The 22225-nt window shown below is 36.9% G+C and overlaps 1 long non-coding RNA gene across 1 annotated transcript in view; it reads left to right on the forward strand.

Annotated features, from left to right (window-relative positions):
- The window catches only part of LOC114486362 (uncharacterized), a 66359-nt gene extending 44386 nt beyond the window's left edge, over positions 1-21973 (forward strand). Inside the window, exon 4 of the long non-coding RNA XR_003680010.2 lies at positions 21890-21973. This is a non-coding gene — a long non-coding RNA (uncharacterized lncRNA). The remainder of the gene's footprint in view (positions 1-21889) is intronic.
- Positions 21974-22225: the final 252 nt, after the last annotated feature.

Genomic DNA, 22225 nt, shown 5'->3' on the forward strand with positions numbered 1-22225 from the left:
TTCCTTCATTTCTTTTTCATTTATTTCTGATCTGATATTTATGATTTCTTTCCTTCTGCTAACTTTGGGGGTTTTTTTTGTTCTTCTTTCTCTAATTGCTTTAAGTGTAAGATTAGGTTGTTCATTTGAGATGTTTCTTGTTTCTTGAGGCAGGATTGTATTGCTATAAACTTCCCTCTTAGAACTGCTTTTGCTGAATCCCATCCGTTTTGGGTCATCGTGATTTCATTGTCATTTGTTTCTAGATGTTTTTAATTTCCTCTTTGATTTCTTGAGTGATCTCTTGGTTATTTAATAGTGTATTATTGTTCAGCCTCCATGTGTTTGTATTTTTTACAGATTTTTTCCTGTAATTGATATCTAGTCTCATAGTATTGTGGTCAGAAATGATACTTGATACAATTTCAATTTTCTTAAATTTACCAAGGCTTAATTTGTGACCCAAGATTTGGTCTATCCTGGAGAATGTTCCATGAGCACTTGAGAAGAAAGTGTATTCTATTGTTTTTGGATGGAATGTCCTAAAATATCAGTTAAGTCCATCTTGTTTAATGTATCATTTAAAGCTTGTGTTTTCTTATTTATTTTCATATTGGTTGATCTGTCCATTGGTGAAAGTGGGCTGTTAAAGTCCCCTACTGTGATTGTGTTACTGTCAATTTCCCCTTTTATGGCTGTTAGCATTTGCCTTATGTATTGAGGTGCTCCTATGTTGGGTTCCTAAATATTTACGATTGTTATATCTTCTTCTTGGATTGATCCCTTGATCATTATGTAGTGTCCTTCTTTGTCTCTTGTAATAGTCATTATTTTAGTCTATTTTGTCTGGTATGAGAATTGCTGCTCCAGCTTTCTTTTGATTTACATTTGCATGGAATATCTCTTTCCATCCCCTCACTTTCCGTCTGTATGTGTCCCTAGGTCAGAAGTGGGTCTCTTGTAGACAGCATATATATAGGTCTTGTTTTTGTGTCCATTCAGCCAGTCTATGTCTTTTAGTTGGAGCATTTAATCCATTTACATTTAAGGTAATTATTGATATATATGTTCTTATTATCATTTTCTTAATTGTTTGGGGTTTGTTATTGTAGGTCTTTTCCTTCCCTTGGGTTTCCTGCCTAGAGAAGTTCCTCTAGCATTTGTTGTAAAGCTGGTTTGGTGGTGCTGAATTCTCTTAGCTTTGGCTTGTCTGTAAAGCTTTTAATTTTTCTGTCAAATCTGAATGAGATCCTTGCTGGGTAGAGTAATCTTGGTTGTAGGTTTTCCCCTTTCATCATTTTAAATATGTCCTGCCGCTCCCTTCTGTCTTGCAGAGTTTCTGATGAAAAATCAGCTGATAACCTTCTGCGGATTCCCTTGTATGTTATTTGTTGCTTTTCCCTTGCTGCTTTTAATATCTTTTCTTTGTATTTAATTTTTGGTAGTTTGATTAATATGTTTCTTGGCATTTTTCTCCTTGGATTTATTCTGCATGGGACTCTCTGTGCTTCCTGGACTTGACTATTTCCTTTTCCACATTAGGGAAGTTTTCAACTATAATCTCTTCAAATATTTTCGCAGTCCCCCCTTTTTTTTTTCTCTTCTTCTTCTGGGACCCCTATAATTCAAATGTTGGTGCGTTTAATGTTGTCCCGGAAGTCTCTGCGACTGTCCTCAATTCTTTTCATTCTTTTATCTTTATTCTGCTCTGTGGTAGTTATTTCCACTCTTTTATCTTCCAAGTCACTTATCCGTTTTCCTGCCTCAGTTATTCTGCTATTGACTCCTTCTAGATAATTTTTAATTTCATTTATTGTGTTGTTCATCAATGTTTGTTTGGTCTTTAGTTCTTCTAGGTCCTTGTTAAACATTTCTTGTGTTTTCTCTATTTTATGTCCAAGATTTTGGATCATCTTTACTATCATTACTCTGAATTCTTTTTCAGGTAGACTGCCTACTTCCTCTTCATTTATTTGGTCTGGTGGGTTTTTACTTTGGTCCTTCATCTGCTGCATATTTCTCTGTCTTCTGATTTTGCTTAACTTACTGTGTTTGGGGTCTTCTTTTTGCAGGCTGCAGGTACATAGTTCCCATTGTTTTTGGTGTCTGCCCCCAGTGGGTGAGGTTGGTTCAGTGGGTTGTGTAGGTTTCCTGGTGGAGAGGACTGCTGCCTGTGTTCTGGTGGATGAGACTGGATCTTGTGTTTCTGGTGGGGAGGACTGCATCTGGTGGTGTGTTTGGGGTTGTGTGTGAACTTAGTACGATTTTAGGCAGCCTCTCTGCTAATGGGTGGGGTTGTGTTCCTGTCTTGCTAGTTGTTTAGCCTGAGGTGTCCAGCACTGGAGCTTGCTGGTCATTGAGTGAAGCTGGATCTTAGCGTTGAGATGGAGACCTCTGGGAGAGCTCTCACTGATTGATATTACGTGGGGCCATGGGCTCTCTGGTGGTCCAATGTCCTGAACTCAGCTCTCCCACCTCAGAGGCTCAGACATGACACCCGGCTGGGGCACCAAGACCCTGTCAGCCACATAACGTAGACAACTGTGATAACAATCTGACTGCTATCTTGGATTTTTCTTTGCTGGGTGATTTATCTGAGCTAGGTTCCCTTTGTCAGAAACGCAGCAAGCCAAAATGCTGAGATATCCGAGGTTTACAGAAAAGACAGGGCTTATTCACAAGGTAGCCAAGGAGAAGACAGGAGAACAAATCTCACATTTGGCTCCAAAGATGAGCTTTCTCTCAGTCAGCTCTGGTTCCTTCAGTGGAAATGGGGACTTCATTGCTAAGTCCCGTCAGCCAGAGACAGCTCTGCAGAATACGTAACCCATTAAAGAAACAAAACCCTTGTAAATACCCTTAAAGACAACCAAATTATGTTTCATTCAAATCACTTCTCTTTACCTAAAAGGGCTTTTTAAAAACTTTAAGGTTATACTTTTAAAATCCCAGATATACATATCATTTGTGGAGAACTGTGACAGTACTTGGCTGATGGGCTACTTTCTGTACTTCAGCCTTTAATTAACGCAGTTTTGCTTAATCAGGATCGAAAGCTGAGAGAAGGGAATTTAGAGTGACATGCACCTGGGACACGTCCCCACATCTCCCTTCCATAGCTGCTCAAAGTCTCTTTCAGCCTCCAGTGTCCCCCTGTGTAAAACCAGGACATATAATAATAAGACTCGTCCCGCTGGGCTCTTAGGAGGGTCATATGAGGTAATGTGTGTTATGTGCATAACGCCCAAACTGTTTCAGCTATTATTATTATAATTAAGAACAAACCACAGAAATAGGGTTTACTCCATTTTTAAGCTTCTTTGCTGGCTTCCTAGCTCTGAGATTGAGGTTTTCATTTCTGTGCTAATATTCCATCTACCACTTAGAAAAGAGGGTGTGTCTGATGCTGCCACATGGGTATGAAAGTACGGCTCACGGTGGAGTCATGTGGGCAGCAGCCAGACACTGTGTCTTTGTTTGGTCATTTAGTGATGTAACGCTCGAAAAATTTTCTCTCAGATCGTTCTGTTGGGAATGGTTTCCAAGCCATTAAAATGTTACTCTTCCCATCTTCCCGTGTTCTAATGGGGGATGGAGACAAAACGCAGTGTCATTCAGCCTTTGCCTAAAATGAACAGAACCCTCCTCAGTAGCACACACTGTGAAGCTGATCACGAGTTTCCTTAGATCAGAGTGACAAATGAAGGTCGAGAGCAATCTCATCACTGTGATTTTCATGGATTGGAATGGAGGGAACTCCACCAGGAGCTCACGGCTGTGGGGATTGTCAGAAGCCTTGGGCATAGGAAGGGGCTCCATGGACAGTCGCACAGAGAACCACCAGGGAAGCCAGGAGGGGGAGCAACGTGGTGTTTTCTCTGTGAAAGGGAAAAGGACCTGAATTTGTCCCAAATAATTGAACCTGGTGTGTCAGTCAGCGTCCCATCAGAGAGAGAGAACTAGGATAGCTAGCTAGCTAGATAGATAGATTGACACATAGATAGATGGTTACAGATAGATTATAGGTTGAGAGATAGATATAGAGAAACAGAGATAGATAGACATAGAGAGACAGATATAGATGATAGAGAGAGACAGATATAGATGATAGAGAGATACAGATATAGATGGTAGATAGATAGATACAGAGAGAAAGATATAGATACATAGGTGTATTGGAAGTCTTACTTGAGGGCTGGCACTGGCTAGGCAGGTCTGAAGTTTGTATGATGGACCTTCAGGAAAGGCAGACTGGAAAGTCCACAGGTGGGATTTCTTCTTCTTCTATAAGGAAACTTTAGTTCTTCACTTAAAGCCTTTCAACTGATTAAATAAGCCCCCTTCTCCCCCCAGGTTATCTAGGATAATCTTTAGACAGAGTCAGCTGATTATAGATACTAATCACATTTACTAAATACCTTCACTGAGATGCCTAGATGAAGGCTTGATGGAATAACTTGGCACGTAGCCAAGTTGACATACAGACATCACATCTGGTTTAGCAAGAATGCTTATCAGCTCCTGTAAAATAATATTCTCACCCCAAACTTCCCATTTATATCAGTGGCTCCACCAGAATTCCACTTTCTTGGATTAGTTTTTCTCTTCCTGGTTCCTCCACCGTAATTTTCAAGTAGTCAACAATTCCTGTGGATTTTCCTGAGATTTATCACTCATTCGACCTTTCTCCAATCCCACACTCTCCAGCCTCACACAGACCCTCAAACCGTTATACCCCAATTTGGTCATGTTCTCTTAACTGGAGTCTGTTCTGGTCTCATTAACTTTGCACTAAAATGTAATGAAACACCCTCCCCCTTATTTCTCCTCTGTGTTGAAAAATCTGTCACATCTAAATTCCTCATCCCAGCATCTTAATTCCTCTGTCATTCCTCACCTGACCACTCCTCACCTGTGGTCCAGCACAGACTCATCTCCCAGGCAGCACATCCTTCTGTCCTATGTGGGCACAGCACCCTTGCTTTCAGCCCTCTGTCTACACTCCTGGCCGTTCTTGCACCTGCTTCCTGTGACTCCCTGATCTGGTCTTGGTTCAGCACTTTTTTCTGTGCTGTGCTGTATGCTGAGGAGTCTCACAGCAAAGGACAAATGTTAGTGTCAATCAGATTGACTGACAACCCAACACGGAGTGTCTGATGGGAATTGGGGCAGGAATAACGGAAAATTTTCTGTCAGGTTCAACTTTACGAAGTTGCTGTTTTTCTGGATAAAAAACAGTTGAATATTGGCAATTTCATGCAACACAGCTGAGTTTAGCATAGGTCCACGGTGGGGTATGAGTGAAGGGGATGGAGCAGGCGGAAGGGCAGTTCCCATGGGTTCACTTTCCCAGGACTGGGACAGAGGTCGCCTCCCCTGAAATGGTGGGCGTGAATTGTGGGGACGTGAGGGGTAGACTTGTTGGCAAGTTGGCAGGTGGGCATCTCTAAGCTGTGGTGCTGATGCAGGGACAGAAAAGTACCACCCAGGTCCTTGGAGGAACTCAGCTGGCAATGTGCCCAAACCACCCCCCCCACAACCTACAAGCACAGTGTGCATGGATATTGAATTATTTTCCCTTTTTGGAGGCAGGGGGTTTTGGATTGTTTTTACTACTTGCTTACTTACTTGCTTATTGCTCTCAGGAGCAATGTGTAATGAACGTGCTGTTCGCTAAGTCTTTGTTCACGTTCATGATTATTTCTTTAAGATGAAAGCCTAGAATGGAATTACTTGGTGCAGCTACCTGAAACATGGCACAGCTGTTTGCTGTGCATTGTCAACCGTCCACAAGAGTGGCCTGGGCCATCAGCTCTCCCACCACCCACTTGTGAGGGGTCTGTTTTTCCACCTGTTGACCACAGTATTAGCATTTTGTCAGTGTGTTAAGCAAGTAATAGCTTATTACTTTAAAAATAATTTTATTGAAGTAGAGTTGATTTACAATGTTGTGTTAATTTCTGCTGTACAGCAAAGTGACTCAGTTATACATATATATATCCTTTTTCATATTCTTTTCCATTATGGTTTATCACAGGAGATTGAATATGTTTCTTATATTCAAAGTTTATTACTTTTTTTTTTTTTTTTTTTTTTTTTGTGTGGTATGTGGGCCTCCCTCTGCTGTGGCCTCTCCCGTTGCGGAGCACAGGCTCTGGACGCACAGGCTCAGAGGCCATGGCTCACGGGCCCAGCCGCTCCGTGGCATGTGGGATCTTCCCGGACCGGGGCGCGAACCCGGTTCCCCTGCATCGGCAGGCGGACGCGCAACCACTGCGCCACGAGGGAAGCCCCTAAAGTTTATTACTTTTTAAATGACTTTTTAATCACTAATATTGCTAAACATTTATTTTGAACATCTGCATTTCCTTTGTAATTCTATTAATTATTTTACGATAAAGACAATTTATTTAATGTAGAATACAGTTTCATCTTTATACTTTTTTGAGCATCAAATCGACTAGATTAAGAAAATAAGATTTCTGCCATATGTACCCTGAACTTGAATTCACATTTAATTTGATATGAGGTGACTTGTCAAGTTCTAGGTATTTCTCCCATCTCTTTGCATTTTTGTTTTTATTATGGAGAAAGCTTATCGGGAAGTTAAGAATCACCAGCTAATGTCTGAAAATACTTTACGATCCTTGTAAAAATCCTCTACTTTACACAATTTTATCATATCATTTAGCTGATGTTAAAATGGTACATATTAAAATACACAGAGGGTAAGAAAATGAGAGAGATAGACAGACAAAGAAAGAGAGAGAGATATATACACACTGAGACAGAGAGAAAGAGACAGAAAAACAAACAGACAGAGATCATAAGAAAAGACACAGAAAATCAAATCAATGTGCCGGGCCATGTAGAGGTGGTGCCAGGATGAATATTCACCATCCCATGAATTCTATCCACCAGCACTGGCTTTTAAAATATATAAGGACTTCCCTGACAGTCCAGTGGTTAAGACTCTGAGCTTCCAATGCAGGGGACATGGGTTTGATCCCTGGTCGGGTAATTAAGATCCCACATACCTCGGGGCATGGCCAAAAAAAAAAAAAAAAAAAGTATATCAAATGCGTCTGTAATGGCCCAGATGTGAAAGCAAAAGTACAAGAGACACGATAGAACACAATTTACTTTAAGCAATTTTTTCCCCCTCTAAGGATTTGGTTATATGAATTCTAACTTTCAAAAAGAATATTCTGCCTGTTGATCCAAAGTTACAAACACAGAATATTGACACTGCAAACTGCAGATAAAGATGAGTAGAGTTGAAGGAACCTGAGTGAATCTTTTGCCAAATTATAAAAATATTTGCATAAAATCATCCAATCTCAACATTTCTCTCTAAAGAAAGAATGGATTTAGTGTGTGATATTAGGCAAGAATAGAGTATGCAAAGCCTCGGGGACCACCTGCTTATATTCTGGAGCCCATGGTGGCAAAAGTCTTATCATTTTGAAAGTCAAGGGAATGCTTGCTTCAGTTATTGAAATAAGACATTTTCTTAACTAGGAAGGGTCAGCGGTTGTGTTGGTTTAGTTAAAAACTGACTTATTCGTCCAAAGGTAGAACTTCTGAGGGTGATGGCTTTTACAAAGAACACAGAATCTCAGGGATAGGTGAAATAAAAGTAAGGATGTTACCTGACCTCCTCTCATCTTTCCGAGGACACGTATCTCTAACAATAGAGGAGAAATAAAGGTGGTGGTAGAGTTCAGACAGCCTCTAGGTCCCTAAAAAATTGGGTTTATTCCTTGTCTGGTCTGAAGAACAGCCACTGGTGCACTGGTGGCCTCAGAATGTAGGTCCTGTTATTTCAGGAAATCACAGAAAATGGGATAAAGACCCCGTCTCTTGTCTAGAGCATGCAGGGAAGGGATGTGACCATTACACAGCCGGAACACCTGCCTAAATTGTAATCTCTCCACAATCCTCCCTAAACAATACAGATCAACAGGAACCAAAACCACATAACTTCCACACCTTCTACACTTTTATCAACAGAAAATACTACAAATACAGAAGCACTGATTTCCAGTGGAGCTATTTTCTTGAGCTTTCATCCCAAGACTTTGCAGAGAACAAGGGTCTCAAAAGGCTGCACAGAGGCAAGAAGAGGGAAACCATGCCTGACCTAAAGCCATCTCCAAAGAGTCAACAATGGGTAAAAAAAACAAAAAAACAAACAACAAAAATCCCAAACCTGAAAAGGAGTACTGGTATTTCAGAGCAGTGTGCTCAGGGAAGGGACCAGAGGGGCCTGGGAGACCTAAAGAGACATCTTGGAAAGGCAACACTTCTAGTGATGAGAGACTAAAAACTCTGGAAAACTCTGGAAGCTGAGTTTTGAAGGACAGAATAAGCAATAAGCAGAAAGTTTGGATCCTACAGGACAAAACAAACAAAAAGCAAAACCAAAAAATACTCCAGGGTCATGTAACCACTCCCATCATTGCTTCCTAAGAACAGTCACCCAGAAAAGAAATCACACATTGATACACCAAGAAAAGAAAACGTCTTGAACTAAGAATATTCCAAGCACCCCAAACCACCAGCCCTGTTCGTTGAGTGCAGAGATGTAAGAGTCTTCATCTCTACAATGTCACTCTAAGAAGAAAATGGAGCAGGAAAATTAAATACTTAAGCTGATGAAAATACACTCTTCTGCCTACATTAACCCTGAAGAAGAAGAAAGTATATTTTAACACTCCAAACTGAATTAAATATCCCTAAAGAAGTATTTGGGGTGTGAAAAAAATCCACCTCGAATCAAAAATTTAAGTGCTAAGAACACAAATGGACAGAAAATTGGAAGAAATGAAATGAGAGTTTCAGAAAAAGAATAAAAGAAAAATATGACACACAACATATCAGAGATGAAGATGCAATTAAAGTTCCCAAGGAAGAAGAGATTCAAGCAAAAACTAAATAAGGACAAAGAAGAAAAGCAGGACAAAAACAAAGATAATGAAAATGAGATAAAATAGAAAAAAAGGTCAGATAGAAAGTCACTGAAATGGCAGACAGCAAAGAAGATGCAGCTTATACACAATTTGAATCCCAAAACAATGGAAAAGGATTAATAGTTAAACTATAATCCAATAAAAGTTTCTCGAAATTAGAGCTGGATCTACATACTGAAAAGACCCAACAGGTAGTTGTGAAAGTTGATCCAAAACCGTCAACTCTGAGACATACTCTAATAAAATTATTAGACTTAAAAAAAAATTAAAAATCCCAAGGCCTGCAGGCAAGAAGATTAAATAACTTCAAAGACAACAAAATTGCAGTGGTATCATGCTGCTCAAAAAAAAAAAAAAAATTAAAGCAAAGCAATAATGGATCAGCATTTTTAAGAAATCAAGGAAGGAAAATGCAAACCAAGTATTTTATATTAAACCAAGTTATTTCTCAAGTAGAAAAGTTGTAGAAAAAGCTTTTTGCATGCAGGAATCAGGGAATACTATACCCATGAGGCCTTCTTGACCAATCTATGAAAAGATAAGCTTCATCGAACCAGAAGGTAACAACCAAGAGAGACTTTAGCAAACTGTCAGGTGAGAGCATTTAATACATTTTTAACTGTAGACCTAAGCCTGAATTAAAGGCACTGAAGAAGGGGGAGTGAAAGAGGAAAGTACAACCGACTCATTAATTATTAAATTGATGGGAGTCAAATGGGATGGTTAAAAGCTGAATCAAGTGGTTAATAAAAGTTTAAGCACAAAAGTACAAATCTCCTTAAATAAAACCATTTAAAAGTAAAGCTATGAAGAAAAATATATCATGTAAAGGAACAGCAAATATAAAACACAGTGTAATTATAACAAAAATAATTTGACAGAGTTGTGACCAAACATAATTGTCATATTAATAAATGTGAGTGGGTTTAATTGACTCATTAAAAAATATTTTAAACATGGCTCACAAAACAAGATACAATTCTGGTCCACAAGAACCCCTCCCTTACCACCAAAATAGTTAGTGAGTCAGAAAGGCTAAAAATAAAGGGTTAGCAGACATTTGGTCCTGTCCAAAACATCCATAAGACATTTGGTCCATGCCAAAACGTCTTTGATATTTGGTCGTATTTGGTCTTGTCCAAACATCTATGGAGACATTTGGTCCATGCCAAAAGATCCTTGATATTTGGTCCTGTCCAAAGCCATTTGGCATGGATCAAATATACTCATGGACATTTTGGAGTGGACCAAATTTCAAGGACCAAAAGTTCTTCAAGAAAAATAAAGGGATTTTTCTACCAGGAAAAACAAAAAAAAGAGTACAGAGATTGCTATTGTACAGCACAGGGAATATAGTCAATATTTTATAGTAACTTTAAATAAGTATAAACTATAAAGATTTTGAATCACTAAGTTGTACATCTGAAACTAATATAATATTGTGAATCAACTATACCACAATTTTAAAAATGTGCAGAAGTTGCAATCATGGTATCAGCAAAGTATAATTCAAGTCAAAAAGCATTAAACTTGACTAGGAAGGACACTTTTTAGTACTAAAGACACTTGACTAGAAAGGACACCACCACTCACAAGGAAGACATAGCAGTTATAAACTCTATGCACCAAGTAACATAGCAAACACCTTTATAAAATAGAAACTGCATGAAATGCAAGGAGACATAGAAACACCTTAATAATGGCAAAATTTAATACCCATTCTTAATAAAAGGCAGACCCAAGTAGAAACAATAAGTAAGAAAATAGAAGATCTGAATAACACAATCAGTCAGGTGGATCTTATGGTTTACATGTCATCATTTACAACCTTATATTATAGAATACATCTTTTATTAACCACACATGCAATATTGACCAAAATTTATCATATTAATATATTAGAAAGAAAACATCATAGATTTCTATAAAGTAGAATTATGACAACACTCTCTGATCACAAGGTAATAAAATTAGAAATATATTCCAAAATAAAGACCCTTCTCCCATTCACCTGGAAATTTAAAAAATAAAAACTCCTGTTAAACAATTATTGGCCAAAAGAAGAAATACAAACAGAAACTACATAATTTCTAAAAGTTAATGATAATGGAAACACTATGTATTAGAATCTATAGGATACATTTAAGACAGTTATCCAAGGAAAATTCCTTAAACACATGAATAAAAAAGAAAGAATGAAAATGGACTAAACTTTCAACTCCAAAAGATAGAAAAACAATAATAAAGTCAACTAAATGAGGGGACAAACGAAGGGAAAAATAAAGATAAAAGCATAAATTAATGAGGCAGAAAATAGAAAAACAGTAAATTCAATTAAAACATCAAAATCTTTATGTAAAAAATGAACAAATAGACAAAGCATTAGCTAGCTTAATCAAGGAAAGAGGGAGAGAGGATAAATGTATAAAATATGAAATTTCAGGAGGGAAAAATAACATTGAAAAAGGAGAAATTTTTAAAGTTCAAAATATTTACAGATCTCCATGAAAAGAAAGTTTGAAACCTGGATGATATTGATAATTCTCTAGGAAAAAACTAGTTTATCAAAATTATACCCATTGGAAATAGAAAGATTCACACATCAGGTTTAAAGGAACTACCCAATAAAAAAGCAGCAGGCTTTTTCAGATGTTTTTCATCCGAGTTCTACCAAATATATGGACCATGTACCATCTTACTCAGAATAAGAGAACTGTAGAGTAAAACAACATGGATATATCATTTCTCACTTATCAGGTTGACAGGAGTTAAAATTGAGGACAACACTTTCTGTGCATGAAGCTGTGGGGTACTTTCATACGTTGCTAGTGGGGATGTAATTGGTGCAATTATTCTGGAGGGAACTCTAGCAATATCTAAAAAAACTATATGACGCTTCTCTTTTAAACCAGCAATCCCAACTGTAAGAATTTACCTGGAAGATACATCTCCAACAATGCAAAAAATAAACTTGCGCAAGGTTGTTTATGAAGCATTGTTTGCAATGGCAAAATATATGAAACCACATACATAGGAGAGCTGTTGAGTAATCTGTGGCCATTTACACAATGGAGTAATATGCAGCCATTAAAAAAAAGAATGCAGAAGAGGTCTGTGAATGATTTGGAGTAAGTTCCTAGATAGTTTGTTAAATTTAAAAAGCAAAGGGAGAAAGAATAGCTATAGTATGTTTCCTGCTCTGTAAAAATGAAGGCAAATAAGAGATATACATAAAGCAACTTATTTTGCGTAAAGAAACATGGAAAGCAAAAACTAGAAACTGTAATAGGGTAGTGACAGCAGAATTATTCCTTTGAAATGGAGTAGAAGAAACAATTCCATTTCAAAGGAATAATTCTGTTATTCTTTTGAAAACTGTCATTGGGCAACAGTTGTAGTAAAATTGATTTAGCCAAGAATCATCAGTGGCTAAAACTAGTGAGTAAAAGCTTTTTGAGAACAGGATATTTACATAGTTTCAAACTATCTCCCCATCAAATAGTTATTAATTACAAAGAAAAACTGCAACTTTACAGTAGAGAAAACTGTCAGTACACTCCTTAGTCAGTGTGATCAAAGTTAACATCACTAGTTTGGGGACAATTTATCATGTGCCTCGTGATATGATGCCATGAAAATAATACACTATCACTTCTGTGTTACTACTGCCCCAAATGGGTGATTTGAATCAAATTATAAAGGAACATCAGTTATATCCACTCAAGGGACAGTCTATCAAAAAATCCAGTTTTAATTGCTTAAAAACTTTTTAATGTCATGAAATATAAAGCATGAGGAATTAAGATTAAAGGAGACTAAAGACATGGTAATTAAATATAAGGCATGATGATCCTGGATCCGAACTAGGACCAGAAACGTATTTTCTCTTGCTATAAAGAACATTATTACAACAACTGGTGACATTTGAATAAGATGTGTAGATAACAGTACAGAATTCATGTAAACTTTGTTGTAAAGCAGAAACTAACACACCATTGTAAAACAGTTATACTCCAATAAAGATGTTAAAAAAAAAAAGAATTCATGTAAACTTTCTGATCTTCATAATTGTACTATGGTTACATAAGAGAATGCCTTTGATTTTTAGGAAATACACATGAAGTATTTAGGGATAAAATAAATATTTACTCTCAAATGATTTGGAAAAGAGAAAAAAATGAAAGAAAAAATAGTTATATATCAACATTTATGTAATTGGTAAAGGGCATAAGAGAATTCTTTGGATCATTGCACCTTTTCTGTAAATCTGATATTATTTTCAATTTAAAAGTTTTGAAAAATGACCAGAAATGATTGAAAGGTCTTAAAACAACACAGAGGGAAAAGATATTTACAGTGCATATAACTGACAAAGGGCTTGTTTCCATAATGTATAAAGAACTCTTTCAAATTAAAAAAAAAAAGAAAGAAAAACAACATAATAGAAGGGCAAGAAACTTTGAGACATTTCAAAGAAGAAGATACTCAAATGGCCATTAAAAATATGAAAAAGAACTCAACCTTACTAGTCATGAGAGAAATGAGATGAAAACATTAGATAACTCTGCACAACCTCTAAAATGGTGGGCGTAACCAATCTTGGTGTAAATGTAGAGTGAGAGGACCTCTCAGATATTGCTGGTGGGTGGAAGTATTGGCAAAAACCACTTTTGGAAAACTGACATTATCTCCTAAATCTGATTATATGTGTACCAGATGACCCAGAAATTCTACTTTTAGTTACACACCCTATAGAAGAGCAGTTGACTTTCACCAAAAATGTGTGCAATTCTCCAGCAGAAGACTGGGTAGTCTATGGGATATTCATACAATATAGTACTATGTAGAAACAAAAATAAACAAACACACAGCAATATGGATGAATCTCACAAACATATTTTTAAGTGGAAAAAAAGCCAGATGTAGAGGAACATATGGTATAAGATTGCACATATGGAAAATACAAAAAGAGGCAAATTTAAACTACAGTGACGGAAGTAAGGGTTTGCAAAACTTTGAGAGGATGGAGGAGCCACACGGCGGTTTCTTGGGTGGGGATGATCTATTTCTAGAACTGGGAGATGGTTACATGATTATGCTCACTACGTGGTAATTAGTTGAGCTGAAATATTTATGTTCTGGCCCCTCATTTTTATGCGTGATATTCAGTAAAAAATTAAGAAACAGGGAAACCAATAAGACACAACAACAACAACAAAATTGGCAAAAATAATTTTTAAAAAGTGATTCTGCCACAGAGGTGGGAGAGTGCAGATTGTGTAGGTAAAAGGTAGTCACACTCATATTTCTAATACAGCATCAATACCTAAACTCCCACTATATACTGAATAGGAATTCCACCATCCAGTTTTAGACCTAATATCCAAAGGCTTCAACTAGTGTAGGAGACAATTTAGGCATCAAAGAAAAGTATCACGTTAATAAGGACCTCTGACTCGGGTGGGTGGATTACACAGAGACCCCTCATCTAGATGGAAAAAAGCTAGAGGAGAGCCAAAATTTCATAGAATTCATAGGCTTGGCCATATTTGATTTCTCACATATCGAAATTTGTGGTGGGCAGGGGTTATTTTTGCCTTTTGTGACATGCATCAGTATAAATGTTTCCAGAGTCTAACATCATTCTGTGCTTGTCCTCCAGACCAGGAGAGACACCCCCCCCTGTTCATTGTGAAAACTTTTATTTTAAAACATAGAACAGTCATTTTTCACAGTCAATGTCTAATTAAATTGAATGACCTATTTCTATGCTTATGTTTCCTTATCCCAGTCTTTTCCTCTGAGTTTCCTTTCCTGCTACAGAGAACATTCTTAATTTGTATTTTTAGTGACCTGTAGTTGGTAAACTCTTTCAGTATCTGAAAATATGCCTCTATTTCTCACTCTCATTAGAAGAATGAGCATGTTCAAAGTTCAGAGTTGACAATTGCTTTTCCCTGTTACTTTGAAGATAATGCTTCATTATTGCTGATTAGGAGTCGGCTGGCAGCATGTTCTAGCTTTGTGGTAATGTCTTTTTTATGTGTTAGCTTGAAGATGCTCTCTTTATTCTTGATGTTCTGCCATTTCACAGCTGTGTGTGTGGGTGAGATTTTATTTTTGTTTGCTCTGGTTAGAACTCAGAGTGAATTGCCTGAAGGATCATGTCTTTCTACATTTCCAGAAAATTCTCAGTGATTATCCCATGAAATATTTATTTTCTGTTATCTCCTTTCTGCTCTTTTTATTAAATTCCTTAAAAATATATTGTGGCCTCAAAATTTATTCTTTATATATCTTAACTGTTCTTTCATTAAAAAATCTTTGTTTCTCTAGTTTGAGTTTTGAGTAAATTCTGTTTCAGCTCACAAATTCAGTTTTTGCATCTATTTTAGAATTCATTCAGGTTTTTGGTTTATCAAATTTTAATTTTAAAGTCTATATTTTTATTTCTAAGAAAAAAAATTTTTATATTCATTGTTTTTTTTTTACACTCTTTTTTTTCCAGTTTACCTCTCATTTTGTTTTGATTTTTTGGTGATTGTAAAGTCTTGTAAACACCCTCACAAGCAAGATACCAAGCATTTCTATTACCCCCAAAAGCTCCCTCGTGTATCTTTGCAGTTAATCCTCCTTAGGCTCCTAGCCTTGGGCAATAGCTCTTCTGCTTTTGCCTTTTCTAGAACTTCAGATAGAAGGAATCCTACATTATATAGTCTTTTTCTTTTAACTTCCTTCACTTACTATAACATTTTAATGATTTATCCATGTTGTTGCATGTATTGATGGTTTATTTCTTTTAGTTGCTGAGTGGTATTCTATGGTATAGATATAATTTGTTTATTCATTCATTCGTTGATGGAATCATGGAATGTTCCCAACTTTTGGCTGTTATAAATAGTAGTACTGCTATGAACATTCACTTATATTTGGTGCAGACATGTTTTCCTTTCTCTTGGGTGAATATCTAGGAATGGAATAGTTGAATTATGTAGTAAATATATGTTTAGCCTTATAAAACACTGCTAAACTGTTTTCCAGAGTTGCTGTATCAGTTTACTTTCTAAACAGGATATGAGATTTCCATTTGTTCCACATCCTTGTCAACATTTGATATTGTCAGTCTTTTAAATTTTAGCCACTCTAGTGCCTGTGTATCTCACTGTGGTTCTAATATATATTTTCCTGACAACTAACAATGTTGTACATGTAGTAACATATTTATTGGTAATATATGTTCTGGATATAAATTTTTGTCAGGTATATGCTTTTCAAATGTTTTTCTCCACCCTGTGGCTTGTCTTTTCATTTTCTTAATGTTCTTTTAAAGAGCAAAATATGTAATTTTGATGAAGTTCATTTTACCAATATTTTGCTCTGTGTTTTGACTTTTTGTATCCTGTAATCATCACTGCCTAACACAAAGTCACAATGATTTTCTCCAGTGTATTCTTCTGGAAGTTTTATAATTTATCTGTTACATTTAAGTCTATGATAAACTTAAGTTTATTTTTAGTGATGTATGAAGTAAAGATTGAGGTTCATTTATTTTCATACAAATATCCAGTTGTACCAGGAGCAATATGGGTAAAGATTATCCTTTTTGGTCATGAATCACTTGGCCATATAAGCAAAGCTCTATTTCCAGACATTTTACGTTTTGTTCCATTGGTCCAGATGTATGTCAATATATCAGTTCCACATTGCCTTGAATTCTGTACTTAAGTTTTGAAATTACATAGTACAAGTCCTCCACTTTTTTCTTCTTTTTAAAAATTAATAAGCATATGAAAAGGGCTCAAAATCATATGTCATTAGGGGATTACAAATTAAAACACCAATGAGATACCACTATAGACCTATTTATATTGGCCAAAATCTGGAGCACTGACAACACAAAATGCTGGTGAGGATGTGGAGTGACAGGAACTCTCATTCATTGCTAACAACAATACAGAATAGTAGAGCCACCTTGGAAAAAACTTGGCAGTTTCTTACAAAACTAAACATATTCATACCCTATGATCCAGCAATTGTGCTCCTTGGTATTTACCCAAAGGAGCTGAAAACATATGTCCACACAAAAACCTACACATGGATGTTTACAGCAGATTTATTCATAATTGCCCAAACTTGGAAGCCACCAAGATGTCTTTTAATAGGTAAATAATTAAACTGTGGTCCATCCAGACAATAGATGGATAATAAATGGAATATTATTCAGTGCTGAAAAGAAATGAGCTATCATTCATGAACAGACAAGTAGGAATCTTAAGTGCATATTACCAAGTGAAAGAAGCCTATTAGAAAAGGCTGCATACTCTGTGATACCAACTCTATGACATTCTGGAAGAGGCAAAACTATGGAGACAGTAAAAGGATCAGGGGTTGGTGGGGAGGGATAAATAGGCAGAGCAGAGAGGATTTTCAAGGCAGTGAAACTATTCTGTATGATACTATATATAAGGATGAATACAAGTCATCATCATACATTTATCTAAACTTGTAGAAAGTACAACACCAAGAGTGAAACTTAAAGTATGGACTTCGGGTGAAATTGAAGTGTCAATGTAGGTTCGCTGATTGTAACAAATGTACCCTCTGGTGGGGGATGTTGATAGTGGGGGGACTGTGTATGTGTGTGGTGGGGAGGCTGTATAGGAACTCTGTACTTTCTGTTCAATTTTAGTGTGAACTTAAAACTTCTTTTTAAGAAATAAATAAAAAGGGAAAAATATAAAAAATTGTTTTGGCTATTCTAGGTACTTTGAATTTCCATATAAATTTCTAAATCAACTTGTCAATTTCTTCAACTTGTCAATTTCTTCCATATAAATTTTTAACTCAACTTGTCAATATAATTTTGATTGGGGTTGCATTAAATCTATATGTCAATTTGAAAAGAATTGATATTGCAACCATATTAAGTCTTCCAATTCATGAATATGTTATCTCCCTCCATTTATTCAGGACTTTTAAAATTTTCCTAAAGAATGAACTTTTTTCCCTCTATTGCTATTTTTCATGATCTTCTCTTGTTTTTGTTATTAATTGATCCATGCTCTTATTTTTTAAAAATTTCTTTATTTCTACTTACTTTGACTTTAATTTCTCTTCTTTTTCCAACTTCTTAAGATGGAAGTTTAGATCATTGATTTTAGATCTTCCAATATAAGCACAATTTTCTTCTAAGCTTTTTTTAAAAGATGTATCACATAAACTTTGTGTGATGTATTTCATTATTATTTAGTTAAAAATATTGTGTAATTCCCTTTATGTTTTCTGTCTTGATCAATGGATTATTTAGAAGTATGTTGCTTAACTTCCAGATAGTTGGGATTTTCTATATCTTATAGTTATTGGTTTTTAAGGCTGTTGTGGAAAGAGAATATACCCTGTAAGATTTCAATCTTTATGAATTTATTTAGACTTCTTTTATGGCCCACTCTGTTGAACTTAACCATGCACATTGAAAAATGTGCATTTTGCTGTTAGATGTGGTATTCTACAAACATCAGGAAGGTTAAAGTGCTGACAGTCTTGGGCAGTGCATTCAGGAGATCCTTTTTTATGACATGCATAGTACAGAATTGTTCTCTGTGGGAAGATCAGCCTAGTTGAATCTCACTCATCTAATATCTGTTGATTGTCTTGTTTTCCTTTTTAAAAAATAATTCATCTTATGTTCCTGATTCTTTGTTGGGTAACTTTGGTTTTTATCTTAAATATCATGAATGTTAAGCTGTGGAGAGTTGGAACTATGTTATTTTTCTCTGATAAGTGTAGTTTCTTTTGTTGTAGCCAGGAATTAACTTGGTCGCATTCTCTTTCTTGTGCGGTATTTTCCTCCTGCTCCCTGCGTATGTCAGGGGTCAGAGAGAGATGTGGGCAGGAAGAAATGACAGATCTCCTTTCTGACAATTTTCCTTCCAGGCTTCCACGGTCCACCTCCCTCTTCCGTCAGCCATGGTTGTCCACACTCAGCTCTCTGGTTCACTGGGCCACTCAGACTCTGGTTTTCCCCCCGCACCTCTGCCACCTTATGCCATCCTGCCTGTGAATGCAGGAGACACACAAGAGGGTGGGCTCCCCACTGGAATCCACCGGTTTCTGTTCCATCTCCAGGGCCTCCAGGTCCAGAGTAGACAATTGTTTTCTGGGAGAAAGTCGGTCCCTGGGATTATCCTCAGTTATAATAGGTCTTGGAAGTGCTCTCTGTCTTTATTTCACAATTTATTGTTCACTTGATATTTGATGTTTGCTCTTCCTTCACTTAACTCTTGGAACTTCATATGCATAGACACAATATACTCTTTATTAAACCATTTAAAAATTAAATTTTTTTCCTTTTTTTTTTTTTTAGTATTACATTTCTTTATTCTGGTTTGGAGCCTCATTTAAGTAGGAGATATTTGTTCCTTCCTTTTTCATGCTTACTTTCTCCTCAAAGATTTTTTGTTGATTTTATCTGTCACCCACATGTCCCTAGAAGAGAGCAGGTCGTACATAGGTTTGGAGCTGCGTCTCCATGATATTGTGGGTAACACACACCAGCCAGCGTGTTTGGGTTCTGATGTGCGGTGTGCGTGCTGTCCTGGGCAGTGAGTTCCAGTACTGAGTCTGACTCTGGTCTCTGTCCTCAGGGAGGAATTTTCTTCTTTATTATTCAACAGACACCAAACTTTCTGTCAGCATGGCCTGTCTGTAGGCTCACAACCCATCAGACTAATGGGCTACATACTCTTTCCTGCATTACTACTGTTTCATTTCTGTTCCATAGGAAGGTTTATCACATTTTTGAGCCCAGCTATGTTTCTTTAAATTGTCTCTTTCTATATGCTATGCATCATTTAGGAGTGGTACATTACATTGACTGTTTAAATCTCTTGCATTATGGTGGTTGCCGGGGGTTTGGTAGAGGGAGGGAATGGGAATTTATTGTTTAATGGAGACGGAGCTTCAGGTTGGGAAAATGGAAAATATACTGGAGATGGATGGCGGTGACGGACACACAACAACGCAAGTGTATTTTATGCCACAGAACTCTACAATTAAAAATGGTTAAAATGGTAAATGACATGTCATGCATATTTTACCACGATAAAAAAAATGAAAAGAGTTAAATTTAATTATGACATGACCCTAAAATGGTTAACAATGTTGTATTGGAAACTGAACACATTTTTTAAAGTTATGGAGTTTAATTAAGCAAGGTAATATATTCCTATTAAAAATGCTAGTAAACCTGAAACCATATTTACTGCATGAGCTAGAGCAGAAATAATCTACATTTTTTCTCATCAGTGTGAAGGATAAAATGTCAAAAAAAAAACAACTGGGACCGAACACAGATCTCTGGAGACCTCACACATGTCTACAGTCATCAGTTTTCACCCTCTGAGTGTGTATTTTCAAGCAGTTACTAATCCGCATAACAGGGCCGTCTCCAAGCCATTCATTCCAGTTGTGTCTATAGCGGTATGATGTACTTGCTCCAGGGTCTTCCTGAAATCCTGGTACACAGTCCCGTTGACCATCCAGGGGACGGTATCCAAAAAGTCATCACTATTATTGAACCTAATGATTCTCGTTCCATTTTCTGTGCTCAGTTTTGGTCAGCACACTTTTACTAAGTGTCTCTGATGTGTAGGTCATTGCAGTGGTTGCCAGGAAGACAAAATAATCCCTGCCTTCAAGGGGTTTGTAGTGTGTGTATTGAGCACATAAACTATACTTATGTGATTAATTTTGTAATCTTGGTAAGATGCACTTTAATGTCACCAACTAATATTTGGGACTTTCTTCTACTTTTGTTTTTGTGTGTGTATGTGGTTGAAAATTTGTGGTTCCCAAACTGTCCACATATAGCACGTCACCTTACATCCCGTAGACCAGGCCAAGAGGCTCAAGGATATTTGGTCCTGCCCTCTCAGTGCCCTGGGCCAGATGACTTGCCCACTCTCCCTTTACCATCTCCTCACTTGATCTGGATTTCCTCCTGCCCATTTTATTTCCACCCTGTCTGAAGATCTGAGTCCTAGACGGAGAAGTTGGATGCAGAGAGAAGTGGAACAATTTTCTCTATCATTTATTAACATCTTTATGCTCAGTCCATCAACTTGTCCATCCCTTTCATTTTCTTTGTCTTAAATTTAACTGAAAACAACCCCACCCAACTATCCTGAGTATATTTATGAGCATCAGTCCATCTTTGGCTTTAGAATTTCTATTCACGTTTCCCCCATGCCTTTGCCCTTTAGAAGAGAAAGCACACCAGAATAGAGATGTGGATTCTATTCTTGGCTATGCCATTTATTTGTTGTGTGAATGTGAAAATTTCATCAATCTTTTGACCCTCTGGTTTCTCCTCTGTAACGTGAGGATCACAATAATTATGCTGGCTACCTGGTGGTGTCAGCTTGAGAGTCAAACAAATGTGAACACGTCCTTTGAAAACCACAAAGAAGTACAAAACTGTTGCACGTTGTTTTAGTAAAATACCATCATTTAAGTTTCATAACTCAAAGTTGGCATTCATAGCAGCATGTCTGGTAAATAAATGAGTTTGAATCTAATTAAAAGGTAGTGTTCCGCTATTTTGACTCCTCTTTAAAATCATGAAGGCAGGTGTCTCCACTGGCATCCTTGGCTCGACTTTGAGAGCTTGTTTATGCAGTGCTTCGTCAGGGACCGTCTCGAAGACAATACCACGGGAATCGAAGTGAATCCCTGGAAAATGCTATGTTAGGAAAAATAGCTAAGGACATTTCCCCAGTTTTATTTGCTTCGTTTTTGCCCCTTTGACAAAAGAGTCAGAGATTAGTAAATATAAAGTTCATTTTCAGCCCATGTGATTTACTGTAAAAGAACACTATCCTGAAGAACATCACAGGTCCCATATCCATGACATTTAAAAGCATCTATCTTTTCATCTTCAGAAACAGGAGCCAAGCATCACCTCTTCATCAGGAAGAGGGCACTTCCAGACAAGAGAGGCCGCATCCCCAACCCGCTGACCTGAACCAAGACCTAAACAACGATGTCAGTGTTTCTGTGCTTAATTCTGTTGTGAGTTAGAGTCTCAGCTGATTCAGACAATTCCTTTGGTTTGTTATCTCCATTTCACCTGCAACAGGCATCCTTATAGAAATAATTCCACAGGTCTCCTACTGGCTTAATCTATCTAATAATTCCTATGTAAGTGTCACTCTATCACATTTCTAAAGATATGGCTTCTGTTTATTTTGCTTCGCTTTTGTTGTACAATAATCTGT

Source organism: Physeter macrocephalus, chromosome 5, assembly GCF_002837175.3.
Source record: "Physeter macrocephalus isolate SW-GA chromosome 5, ASM283717v5, whole genome shotgun sequence".
Classification (NCBI taxonomy): domain Eukaryota; kingdom Metazoa; phylum Chordata; class Mammalia; order Artiodactyla; family Physeteridae; genus Physeter; species Physeter macrocephalus.